The sequence below is a fragment of the Dermacentor albipictus genome, unplaced genomic scaffold, assembly GCF_038994185.2.
Source record: "Dermacentor albipictus isolate Rhodes 1998 colony unplaced genomic scaffold, USDA_Dalb.pri_finalv2 scaffold_16, whole genome shotgun sequence".
NCBI classification, from domain to species: domain Eukaryota; kingdom Metazoa; phylum Arthropoda; class Arachnida; order Ixodida; family Ixodidae; genus Dermacentor; species Dermacentor albipictus.
The window spans coordinates 10,185,912-10,199,921 of NW_027225570.1; the positions used below are offsets into that span (position 1 = coordinate 10,185,912).

The window sequence follows — 14,010 nt, forward strand, 5'->3', positions numbered from 1 at the left end:
CAATAATTAATATGCGTGTGAATAAAAGCGTAGTAGAGGGAGATGAGTGTCTTCATTTTAAAGAAATTGCGAACTTTAATTAATATTCTAATTCCATATGCTGCCTTCTTTGTTAAGGATAAAACATGCTCGTCAAATTTTAAGTGTTTATCTAATATGACGCCAAGAAACAGTACACTATCAGTAGGATAAATTGCACTGGAAGCAAAGGTTAGCGATGGATACACTGAGATATGTTTTTGTTTAGCTGAGAAGATCACGAAGTTAGATTTGGCAGTATTAATGTGTAGTCTGTTTAGTTGGCACCAGGTTACAATATTTGCCGCGTCGTGATTAAGCTTACACATCAATGAATCAAGACTTTTGTCTGAGGAGAAGATGGTAGTGTCGTCAGCGTAAAGGATACAGTCAGAGGACTTTAGGTACTTTGGGAGGTCATTAATGTATATTAAAAACAAGAGAGGCCCTAATATAGATCCTTGTGGTACACCAATGTTAGTTGTTTTAGGGCGCGAGTAAGTGCTGCAGATTGATACAGTGTATTCTCTATCTTTTAAATAGTTACGTAGTAATTGCAGTGCCGGGCCAGTTATACCAATAGTCTAATTTAGCAAAAAGGATGTTATGAACAAGTGAATCGAATGCTTTAGAAAGGTCAATAAATAATGCACCAGCGAAATTTCCAGTGTCAATTGCCTGCCGAATCTTGTCTGTTAGAAATATCAATGCCAAATCAGTTGAGTAACCTTCCCGAAACCCAAATTGATTTGGTGATAGGATGCAAAATTTTGATAAATAGCTTGATAAGCGTGTTACGATTAGTTTTTCGATAATTTTACAGAACAATGAAAGTATAGCTATAGGGCGGTAATTAGCTGTTAGACGCTTATCTCCCTTCTTGAATACAGGGATTATTTTGGCTTTCTTCAAAGAAGTTGGATATATTCCTGTTTTAAAGATGAGGTTCACTATGTGACAGAATATTTCAGATATTAGGTAAGCTATCGTTTTTATGAGAGATGGGCTGAAGTTATCGAGACCAGGACCTGTATTTTTTAGACTGGAAATGACTGTGACTATGTCTTCAGGTGTTGCGGGATGAAGGAAAAAGCTATGGGGCACACGGGGGTAAGTTTCGGTCAATGAATCTTCGCACTCTTCATTATCAGCAGAGAAGGAATTAACGAAGGAGTTTGCAATGTCCAAGGGATTATCAAGGAGAAGATCCCCCGATTGTATCACAGTTGTTTCGGAATTATGATTCGACCGACCTAAAAAAGAGTTTAATACTTTCCATTGCTTTCTGACATCATTACCTGCAGACTTAATTTCATTTTCATAATACGTCGTTTTAGCCTGTTTGAGTAGTTTTCCTAGTAAGTTAGAATACTTATTATATCTTTCGTGAAGTGCTGTGTTAAATGGCTGTTTCTTTGTTGTTTGTTATTGTAACGAGCTAGGGCAGAAAGGTCTGACGACCTTTCTGCCCTAGCTCGTTAGTAAGATATTTTTGAGCTCAATAGAACCATTATGCACCTAGGCTATAAAACAAAGACAGAATGGTTCTCTACACTACGCGCCCAAAAAAGAGGATTAAGCTGTATACATCTAAATGTGCAATCTGCGAATAATAAAGCAACAGAACTGGAAACCTTCTTTTCAGACATAGAAAACTTGTGCGATGTAGTTATGCTTACCGAAACGTGGTACACTGACGCTAGCAATATTTTTCAGTTACCCAATAAGAAAATTTTCTATTTAAACAGAGAATCACGGCGTGGAGGAGGTGTTTCCCTGTTTGTAAATGAGTCTATATCATGTGATCTATCTGGCGAATTTTCGTGTACAAATGAAAATATTGAGGTGCTATGTGTTGAAACCAATGATACGTTATTTGCTGTTTGTTACCGACCACCTGATGGCAGTTTGAATGCTTTTAACGCGATAGCGTTAAGGAGCTCGTGTCGCAGAAAAGCCGGTGTCGTCGGCGTCGGTGTCGTCGTCGGTGTCGGCGTTTGCGGCGTTGACCGTGAGCGATAAATCGCGGCAGGCGCTTCATAAATAAAAAGCAACTTCCAAGATTGGCCCGGTGGGAATCGAACCAGGGTCTCCGGAGTGTGAGACGGAGACGCTACCACTCAGCCACGAGTTCGATGCTTCCAAGCGGTGCAAACGCGCCTCTAGTGAATGCGGTGTTGCCTTCGAAACGAGCCGTGGAAAGTTATAGTGCGGTGTATATCGGCAATTATGAACATGTAACGTACAGAAGTCACAATTACACGAGTTGCGAAGTGCGTTTCCGCTGCATTTCTTCTGCGCTTTCCGCACACGCAGAGCCATCTTGCGGCAAACACAGAAGACCCCCTCCTCTCAATGTACGGCGCTGCCCCGACAGGAGGCGCGCCGCGCGCGCATTGGGACCGCTGCCAGGCGCGTCGCGGGACTCCCTCTCCCCTGACGACGCTTCGCCGTGCTCCCGGTCCTTTCTTTAGATTACTATCTATCTCTCTGCCCGTGCCGATCGCGACGTTTGGCTGGCGTAGATCGTTTCCCCTCCGAGACACCGAGTTCTTTGGTTCGTTCCGTTCGCTCAGGCGCACGTTTCGTTGCCGCGCCGAACGCTGCGTTGCTCGACGCTCACCTCGTGATGGGTGGGCGCTAATTCCGATGCGGGGCGCATCGTAAGTGATCGCTGTGCCGTAGCGCTTTTTTCATGTTTATGGATAATCTGTTGTCATTTGCCAGTGAAAACCGAAAATGTGTAGTTATTGGTGGAGACATGAATATTGATATGGGTTCTGAAAACGCAACGACGCGCGAGTTTGTAAACACATTTGTCCAGAACGGTTGCATTAATGCCATAGAATCAGCAACTAGGGTTACAGCTACAAGTGAAACTACGCGTGATCTCTTTTTAACAAGTTATCATCCTTCATGTATTAGCAGTTGTGTTTTGGCGCATTGCATAGGTGATCACATGCCGATTTGTATGTACGTTGAAAGTGCACATATTGCGATACGCAGCAACGCATCTGACATATTTTATCAGGACATTACTGAACAAACGCTGCAAGCATTTCAGGCAGAATTAAGTGAGGTAAGCTGGGATAATATCCTTCAGGAAAATAATGCGGAAGTTGCTTACACTAAGTTTATCACAATCTTTGTTGATGTGTATTCAAAACACTTCGTCCGCAAAAAAAGTAAACATAAAAATTTCAGAAAGCCTTGGCTAACAAAATACCTGTTTAAGAAAATAAAGAAGCGTGACCAGCTGTATATTAAATTTGTAAAATACCATGACCCTGCTGACTTGAAGGCTTTTAAAGAGTATAGAAATAAACTCACCAAAGAGTTACGAAAAGCAAAAGATGCATATTATTTCCAGATGTTTTCTTCTTGCTCTCAGAGCCATAAACTTTGGAATAACCTGAATTTTGTATTGGGGCGACAAAGAAGGAGCGAGTCTATAGAACAAATTGCTTACAAAGGACAGAAGTTATCACAACAGGAAATGGTCGAACAGTTTAATAAACATTTTGTGTATCGCGATACCAATGTTACTTCTGCAAAACTTCCTGACCTTACTTTCCCTCCAAATCAAAACACGCTCTTTTTCCAGCCTACAAATATTCATGAAGTGCATACAGTATTCTCTAGTTTTAAAAACTCGTCATGCATTGATCCTGATGGCATACAAATAACACCCGTAAAATTTGTGCTACATAAAATCACTGGGCTACTTGCACACATATACAACTTATGCATCTCAACTGGTGTTTTTCCTGCAAAGATGAAGAGTGCGTGAGTAACAGTACTCCATAAGAAAGGCAACAAGCTAGATATAAATAATTACCGGCCCATATCTGTTCTCCCTATCTTTTCCAAAGCTTTAGAGAAAATAATATTTGTACGTTTAAACTCATTCTGTAATAAGCACAACTTAATTAGCGAATCTCAGTATGGGTTTCAAACAGACAAGTCTACAGAGTTAGCCCTACTGCATCATAAAGAATATATCCTTACCAATTTCGAAAACAAGCTCATAACTCTCGGTTTATTTGTAGATTTTAGTAAAGCGTTCGATTATATTAGCCACAATATTCTTTTTCATAAGCTCAATCGTTATGGAGTTAGATGACTTCCACTTGAATTTATTAAGTCGTATTTTCAAAATAGACGCCAATATGTACAGATAAATAAGTTCAGGTCCCAAGAGAGGTTTATACTTTCTGGAGTACCTCAAGGCAGCATTCTAGGTCCTTTGCTTTTTAATCTATATGTTAACGATATTGTAAATATTCATTTCAATGTAAAATTTTTAATTTACGCAGATGACATTAGTATATATCTAACATCACGTTCTTATACCGAGCTTATCACAATATCAAATGAAGTGCTCCTGAAACTTAGTACATGGTCTAAGCAAAACTGTTCATGTGTCAACCCAACCAAAACTAAAGCTATAATTTTCGTCCAAAGGGAAGCACCTCCCCTTTACTACATGGCATAGCCTATAATAATGCTCCGATTGAATTTGTAGAACGCATCAAAATTCTAGGCGTGTATTTTTCTTCATCGCTGCTATGGAATGACCATATAAACTTTGTAACGCAAAAACGGAGTCAGATAACAGGTATAATAAGCCGTAACCGTTACCTTCTTCCTACATCAGTTAAAGTACTATTATATTTGAAGAACGTTTGTACAACAGCGTTCAATAAACTTTGCTTTTTGCGCAGGAAGCTAAAAGACTCGCCGTCAAGTGTTAAACTCGAGGCATATCGCACTTTGGTTCGATCAGTCCTTGAGTACGCTTCCGCAGTATGGGACCCATACTACGTTAAAGATATCGCACAAGTAGAACGAATTCAGCGCCTGGCTGTTCGATTTATTGTGTCTGACTATCGATCTACATCATCTGTTACTGACATGTTGCAGCGACTGAATCTGGAACCCCTCTGTGTACGCCGAAAGATTGCGAGACTAAAGATGCTTTATTTGATATATCAAACAAAATCGGTCTCCCGCGCGAAACTTATCTTTCCCGCTCACAACATAGATCTTCTAGAATTAATCACTCGAATGTTATCCGCCCGTACTTTGCGAGGACGAAAATGTTTCAGAAGTCTTTTTTTCCGCTCACAATTGAAGAGTGGAATTGTCTGCCAGCGTCTGTTGTTGATTGTGCCAATGTAGATTCCTTTGTGAAATCTTTGTCATTGCACTTGATGTAACCCTCTCCTGCTAGGGCAGCATTGCTGCCTGCAGTATTTTGAAATAAATAAATAAATAAATACAACGCCTTATTCGCCTCTCATCTCAATTATTGTCACCTCGTATGGGGCACTACAACTGATACGAATTTAAACAAATTATTTTTATTACAGAAAAGGATAGTACGCGTCCTAGCAAATATTCCGTATGATTCACACACCGAGCATTTATTTGACAAGTTTAAAATTATCACCGCTCACGAAATCTATAGGCGTCGACTTTTGCAGAAGTTTTATTACATGAACAGGAAAAACGATCTATCCCTTGTTAAATTATCATGCTTAGAAGAACGTGTCCCCTCACGTTTCACAAGAAACACAGAACCCTTGACTGTGCACCATTTTAGGACTAATTACAGCTCACAAATGCTAAAAAGCAACTTACCAAAGCTTTTAAATGCTTGCAACAAATCTGGCATTGATATACAGTAAAAGCTCGTTAATTCGAACCGCAAGGGGAAGCCGCTTCAGTTCGAATTAATGAAAGTTCGAACTAACGAAAGTGAAGGAGGGCAACAGTACACTGCGATTGCGAAGCAGTAGGGCATGTCAGAAATTTGGCGTGTCAGAAAGTCGAAGCTCTGGGTCCGACTGTGCCACACCACCAATGTCCACCGAAACGAACGTTAGCCGAGGCTTAACACCATCACAATGAATCGCGACGGCCGATACCTCCTAAGCTGAAAACAGACGTGCACAACCGATGAAGACTTCCGAGACAAAGACGCTGAACATGTGAAGGTGGCGAAAGCCCTGATTCGTTGGTTCTTGATTGCAAGCGCAGCAGCGACGTACTTGAATCGCTGTGTTTTGGAGCTTGCCGTGCCATCTCCGCACAACATTAGCAGCTGTACAAGATTTGCAAAGCCTCCGAGATTCGCAACGGGCAAGAAGCCTCGGAGGTTACGTAGAACGGAGAGGCGGCAGCCGCCGCTTCCTTCTGGCTGACCCCGCGTCGGTTAGATTTTTTTCCGATTTTGCCTTCTCTCGCCGTTCTCTCCATTTCGGAGGCAATACAGCCTTGTGTGTAGACAGTAAGCGCGTTTCTCTGGCCGTGTGCCAGGCGAGCGTAGTTCGAATTATCCGTGAGGGAACCTTCTCGCATTCGAATTAACGGACTTTTTTATACATAGACTTCTGTGGAGCTTGGCCGGACCAAATCGTACAGTTCGAATTATCCGTAAATTCGAATTATTGAAGTTCGAATTAACGAGCTTTCACTGTATATACCCTTACCCCATCAGAATTTTCTCGACTAATTCAGTGTGACTAACATTAATGTTTATATGGCCAGCTATTCCAGAAGTGCAGATTAGATGAGTTTTACAGCTTTTTGTTCACATTTATATTACATATATATGTGTATATATGTTTTTTTTGTCTGTCATATGTGAAACGTTTTGTAGCTTCTTTACGCACAACTAATCACTTTTTATGCATTCTTGCAAAACTGTGTATATTTTTTTTTTTGTTAAAAACACGCGGCAGCTCCGCGCTGCCCATGTCTTGTGGTCATAGGGGGCAGGGTGTTTTTTCAAGCTGCACTTGCAGCTTTTCTTCCCTGTCTCCCCCAATCTATTGGAAATAAAGATATATTCATTCATTCATTCATTCAGATCACACCTCCAGTGCAGGCCCCATGCATTGCTGTGACCGGTCGTACTTTTATGCTGCCAGAATCTGTTATCTGTCGTAGCGCCTCCAGCGTGGTTCCACGGGTTGTGTCGACAGCTAGAACATTCTTTCGCATGTTCAGCCGCACTTCCTCGATTTCGTTGGGCGCCTTTCCCTCAAGAAAAACAGAGACAGCTTGCCTGTTCAATACTCGAAGGTTGAGGGAAGAACCCACTGGCAGGAAGAGGATGGTGCGCGGCCAGCGTTCACTACCTGCCTGCATGGTTGACGTACTCGCTGGTGACGACGCCTTGATAAGCTTAATTGCGATGCCGTGCTGCTGCGCCTACGGTTGCCACAACAGACCCAGTGACGGCAAAAAGCTTTGTGCTTTACCATACGCCGGGCGCAACGCAAAACGAAGAAAAGTGTGGATTCACAAGATCGGGCGGGCTGACTTCGAGCAAGTGGCAAAGTATGCGCGCCTTTGTGAAGTAAGTGCCACGGCTCCTCCAACCTCTTCTTTTGACGCCCGTGTCAAAACGGGCCCGTGTCCAGTGCATTGAGCGGCGCGTTAAAGAACCCCAGCTGGAAAAAAATTAATCCGGAGCCCTCATTATGTCGTGCCTTATGAGATCGTGGTGTTGGGATGTAAAACCCAAGAATCAACTTTTTTTCTGTCTTGTGTGCCTTGACTGTTCCAGTTAACGGAACACTGCTTCCTTGTGAAAACTTACAACGCAAAAGAATACAGACGCACGTAGTATACAGAGATAAAATTAGCACTTCAACAAGAGTGTTGCTGGTGCCAATGAGGGGAGGGGGATAATTATTTTCTGAACCTCTTTCCAGTTGTCCCATCAAGTTCCTTCTTTTTTTTCTATCAAATTCTAACCATTTGCACTGTAATAAATAAATAACGATTTCATATGCTGGTACGTTGTTCAAATTATCTATACCGCCTATGTGTGAAAACGTTGCACATGGCCACCACAACCTGTGCATGAGCTACGTACATCTGTAAAAGGCGCGGAACAGAAACGGCCCTGCTGCCAGGCATTGCTGACCGCAGACAGTCGGAATCTCTCACGCGCCGGCCGAACAAAAGCATCCTGCAGGTACGTAAATTAACCTACGAAACCACGTGCACATACTTTCACGCTGTCAAAACCTGAAACTCTGGTACTTACTCGCGTGTCTGAGCACACCGCGTGCTTGTGTCGTGTTTCAGCAACACGAACTTTCAACGTGCGCGCGCTTTACGCCTTAAATGCGCCTTGAATAATGGTGCTTTTCTCTATTTCTTCCGCAAATCCGACACGACGTTCTTAAGGCCAGTTACCGAGTGACAAAGCAAGATCTAGATTGAAAAAACTGCTCCGCAGGACTCGAACGAACTTTTCCGCGGATTTCCTCCCGTAGCGTGTTAGCCGTCGTCTGCTACGGGAGGCCCACCACCGGCGGCGCCACCGTCGAGGCCGCGCCGAGCGGAGGAGGAGGGAAGTGAATGGCGCTACTTTGGGAGATTGAGGGGTTTTAGCTGTGCGACCTTTCGTCCGGTGTTTGAGAAAGCCGTGACGCTGTGCGGCCTTCGTCATTGAACCCTGGTGGACGCCGCCATCTTTGCGGACGGGCGTGCCCCGCCATAGAGTTAGTAGAACAACTCTAGAGGAAAAGCTGGGCCGGAAAAGTGGGAACCTCTAGGGCGCCGCCCTGTTGCTACTGGTCAATGTGGCCAGCGCAATTACTATTGAAAGAGCTGAGAACAAGTACAGGTCACCTTATGCTTTGTCACCTAAAAACGCATACCTGATGGCTTTATGAAGGTGGTACGTTAATATTAAGTTTACAGAAAGCGATCGCTAAGTCCGTGACTTATGTAATACACGATGTACGCATTCATGCAATAAAGGATGACGCGAATTTCGGTTTCGAATCTGTTTTTTGGATGCGTAGTAGTTTCGTTTGACATGCGATCGCGCGTCGACATCGGACGCTATGACACACTCGTGCCTTATGTGCCACCGAAGCCGTGAAGTGGTCTGGCATATACCTTCACATGTAAGTAAACGAATGTATCTCCTTGTTGAGAATATCACGCGAGTAGGCAGCTCTTGTAGTATATCACAATCGTTCGAGAAGCGTCACAGTAGAGCATTTTTCTGCATGCGGAGCGGTGTTTTTATTTGCAGGTTTCCCTTCAGTAGGAAATTGCTGGACAGGCGGACCAGCGCACCGGAATTGTATTGGCGAAGCCACAAGCAACTCAAAGAATCTGTTTATTTGTTGCACTTTGAACAATCATGCTTCTACAAAGGCCACAGCAGAAAAACAGCCTGATGACCGAGTATTTCTGTGCCACGAAGTAATCAAGAGGCGAGTGCCTAATGCGGACGAAATAGAGTGCATGGAGACTTAGAACGACAGAAAGCTGAGCTAGTTCGTAAGGATTCATTATGCAAAACAGAGGTGAGGCGTGCAGACAGGACACAAGAGTAGAGAAGTGGGCGGCGCGCGTGTTTGCTTGTAAATACTCTACTCTTGTTTCCTGTCTGCACGCCTCACCTCCGTTTTGCATAACGAGTGCATCAACCCACATATTAATAGCTTAGGCGTTTTATTAACTGTGGAATATTTTCAACACTTCCTTGCACGCCATTTCATGTCACAAATTTGTGCAGCGAATCTATTTGCATGATCGACTCCGGGCCTGTGGAACCGTTCACTTGCACTTGATGCTGAGTCTTTTACATGTATCCATAAACTGCAGATATGCACATCAGATCCCTGCGAGCACTTTCAAAATTCAATTATTTTCGATAACAGGCACATATGCAATACTGACATTATCTGGAATACCACTAAGCAGCTGGGACACATTTTTGTTGACCATACTCGCAGGTAAATTAAGTACATCATGTGGACAGCTCCAGCTCATTTTCCTTAAGTCAGTGTGTACAAGGGTTATGCAAAAATAATTTTTTTCTCGCGCACCGATTATTTTGCTGTATAAGCAAGAGAACCCACCACGTTAGTGTAACGTATCTTGTGCATCACACTAATATGTGCTTTCATTTACCAAGTGAGATGAGTTACTTTTATGGCTCATTCAGTCATATCACACTGCAAGCTGCATTCATCAATCTTCAATGGGATTTTGCAAATGTTTAATGAAACATGTTTCCCTTTTATGAAGATATGCAATGGCAAGCCCTTCCGTGTGTTCCAAAGGTAAAATTTAAGCTCTAAATTAAAGAAGACATTTCTAGTCAGAAACAAGCAAAAATAGTGAATGCAGAGTATCAGAAGCCCAAGGTACAGAAATTATGAGAAGTGTCGAATGATTTTAAGGAAAGAGTCGTATTTAAACATGCAAGACCCTTTAGTGGAGGCCAAGCAAGTCAATATAGGTAGAATACTCTGCAAAATTATGCGAGTGAGGGGATGTCAAACAATGGGTCAGGAAATCCATTGTTTTTCTGCAAAACAAAAGCTGATTGCCATTACATAAGTCACTTTAGCATCATGATGAATTCAGAAATAAACCAAAAAACAAGACACGCAAAAATAAACAAAACATTTAATGATATTTCAGCAGAACTTTTTGTTGGGCTAGTTGGTGCATATTACTGAAGTACTATAGCGCCAAACAGACGATACAAGAAGAAGAGACACGGACATAAGCGCTCGTCCGTGTCTCTTCTTCTTGTGTCGTCTGTTTGGCGCTATAGTACTTCAGCCATTTAATGATGCTCTCTCCACACTGGGATAAATAAAAACAAACACATCACATCTAATGTGGACATATCAGATGCCTTGTGAAACACTAAAGGAACAATTCAGTTTCGAGCTATGGCACTTGCCGCATAGATGTGGGGGGGCCTTGCACCAATAGTGATAGTTACCACTGCATTTAGAAATTGAAAGCATTCGTGCAGACAAGGATGATTCTTTATATTTTTGGCTACCACTTCAAATGCCTCCACCAAGTGTTACAATGCTGCATGCAACCATACTAAGGATCTCGCAACAACACCTGCAGGTAAAAAGCAGAAGCAGTCAAAGTGCTGGTGTGTTTGAAAAATTTTAGGCAAGAAGAGTGCAAGAAGCAGACATAACTGCATTTATTTCCATAATTCCCCATTTAAATGGCCTTTTCTTTTTGCTTAGACAATGCCTACGCCTAGCCACAGCAGCTCCCTCATACAGACTCCACAAACCAAGAGGCCGTGGAGGCAAATGCAGGTAAGAGACAATAAGCAATAGCACTGGTATTGACATTCATCTAATTTCTTTTTATTTCATTTAGGCAGCCAGCACACCTCGAACAGCCACCTTGACGGCGGGTGTGTCACCCTAGTCGCCAAGGAAACATTTGAGGGAAAGTGACAGGCAATGTGAACAGCCACTTCTCCATGTAAACAATACTCTTTCTCTCGGATGACTCCTACGCCTCACCACGCCAGCACACTTGTGCACAAAGATGCCGCAGAGGCACGTGCAGGTCAGAGGCAAGAAGCAGTGGCACTGGTGTCGACATTTACCCAATTTCTTTTTCTTACACTGAGGCAGCCAGCACACCTCGAACAGCCACCTTGACTGCGGGTGTGTTAGTTGATTCCTGTTGTACATATGCTCATAATAAACTTCAGTAAACTTGAACTTCATAATAAACTTGAAGGCAAATGGGACATTGATGCATTGTATTTTTGAACATTTATTGTACACATACAATATATGTTATACTTTGCAGTGCTACAGAGCGTATTTTGAAGCTTCCCCCTATATTTTGCACCTTTAATTACGTATGTGTTGTGTGGCCCTCAATGCAGTTCATGTTGTAGCAGCTGCTTTGTCTGTGTATCGCACATTGGCTTAAGCTCGTGATATCCACATACTTCTCTCACATATACAAAATAAAGTTCTATGTAGTCTTCAGTGTTACAACAAAAAATGAAAGTAAACAATCCGATCGTGGAATTATGTTTATTACAGTGATTCCTACGACAGTTACTTGAACTGGTCAATCGGTCCATAGCCACCTCTATTTTTCAAAAATAAAGGAGGCTATGATCCGTCATGGCAAGGAATTGTATGTATACATAAAAAAATGGGGTATGTGTGTGTTTGTAGTGGGGGTATAGGATTAGGGCGGTACGAAAAAATGTACCAACACCGTCCTCTAGACCCATTCCGTTGAGGTACCGTAACAAAACATATTATGCATAAAGTTCATACAACCAACTCTGATATTACTACAGACGCCAGGCGACGCGAGCTACATTTGTCGTGATGCATTCGCGACTGCACCGGATGCCCTCCACATTATTCTCGTTAATCGTGCTCACTGCGCCGAGGCAAAAGAAAGACAATGGGCGCAGGTGCCTTTAACGTATCTCGACCTTGCGAGGCACGGCTGCGCGTGCCTGGGGAGCTGTCCGTGCGAACACTCCCTGGCACACACCTGCCTCGGCGGCCCCAACCTACGTACCGTTCTGCTTCGAGCTTTGATCCCCCCACTGTCCCTCGGGTGCCCTGGAGTTCCTGCGCCGCCTGCTCTACTATCATCTCAGGTGCTCTCCTGAGACTTCCGTTTGTCGGTTACATGTGCCCTACAGCTGGATCATTACTTATAATAATAAAAAACCCGATCTATCGTCACGACGATAGATCGCGAAAGCGGCTTTTGCAACATACCGCGCCCGTGCGAAGATAATTACGGAACGCCAACGAGGAATCTGACCACAGCTTCGAGCTCGTAACGTCGTCGAGTGACACTCCTGCAACAGGCGTGACCGCTGAAAACCGCATACCGCCAGAAACTTGAACAGGATCATCCCTCGGTTGCATAACTGCCAGCTGTATGGCCAACATGGACCACGCCCACACCATCCCGCAACATAGAATAAAGCCCAAACACACGGCTGCAAGCACACATCACAACTGCACAAGCGAGACGCCATGCTGCTACGCTGCTACTGTTGCCGGATTAAAACTGACTACTGTCACCAAGTCTAGCAAGCGTCTCAGGAGCTGGCAACCTCGGCGCGTAGCAACATGGCGGCGCTCTTGAGGTTCCCGATTTTAATGCATGGGCCCTATGGGTAGCTTGTCCTCTAGAGTCAGTATAGTAACTCTATGTGCCCCGCAGTCGACGGTTTCATCACGGAACACCCGCTGGACGGCCGCCGCTCACCGCAGCCACGCCTTATTAGCCGCCGCGCGTCGCCCTTCGTCCTCTCCACGACCGAGGCGGGCGCGCCCTTACTGGCCCCACCATCATTCCGGAGGACGCCGCTGCGACTGCTGTCACCGACCAGTCGTCGTGCCCCGCTTGTGTGAGGGGTGCCTGCCTCCCCGTGTACACCGCGGCGGCACCGCGCTGCACTCGCCGCCGCAATACCGGTGTAGTGCTCGGCCCGGTTCTGCACAACCTCCGGGTTCAGCCCACCATTCCTTTCCGGAGGTCGCCGCTGTGTACTGTGAACCACGCCGTGCGTACTGCGGCGCACACACCGTGGAACGACACGGCAACACCGTGCAGCTATGTGTTTGTGTACCTACCTGTACTGTATTTTTTTTGTATTCCTCTATTGTTACTGTCCCCCCCATGAAAATATAGGTCAAGTAATATCGAAGATAGAGAAGGTAATAAACACTATTACCTTTACAGAAATTCTAATTACAAGAGACTTTAATGCAAAAAACAAAATGTGGGGCAGCCAGACTAACGACGAAAAAGGGGAAGGAATTTTAGAGTTCATAATAAAACACAACTTAGTAATTCTCAATGAAAAAGACTCACCACTTACATTTAGAACAGAAAGAGCAAAAGGCTGGATCGACCTTAGTATAACGAACGACAATCTATATACAAACATAGCACAATGGGAAGTTCTAAAAAATCATAATAATAGCGATCATCGGTATATTAAAATAGTAATAAAAAAACGTAGAACCGTTGGAAAATTATGGTATAACATTAAAAGGTCAAACAAAAATAATTGAACATTTGCAGAAGGATCAATGGTTTATGGAAATACAAAGCCAGATCAATACTGCTAACGATATCGAAAATGTCGTAACCACCCTTTACGAAAAAATTGAAGAACTAGAAAGC

The 14,010-nt window shown here is 43.7% G+C and overlaps 1 long non-coding RNA gene across 1 annotated transcript; it reads left to right on the plus strand.

Moving 5' to 3' along the window:
- The first annotated feature begins 10,081 nt into the window (after positions 1-10,081).
- Positions 10,082-11,581, plus strand: LOC135901722 (uncharacterized). Its single transcript, XR_010564247.2, has 3 exons — positions 10,082-10,121; positions 11,061-11,135; positions 11,200-11,581. It is a non-coding gene; the product is annotated as an uncharacterized lncRNA (long non-coding RNA).
- Positions 11,582-14,010: the final 2,429 nt, after the last annotated feature.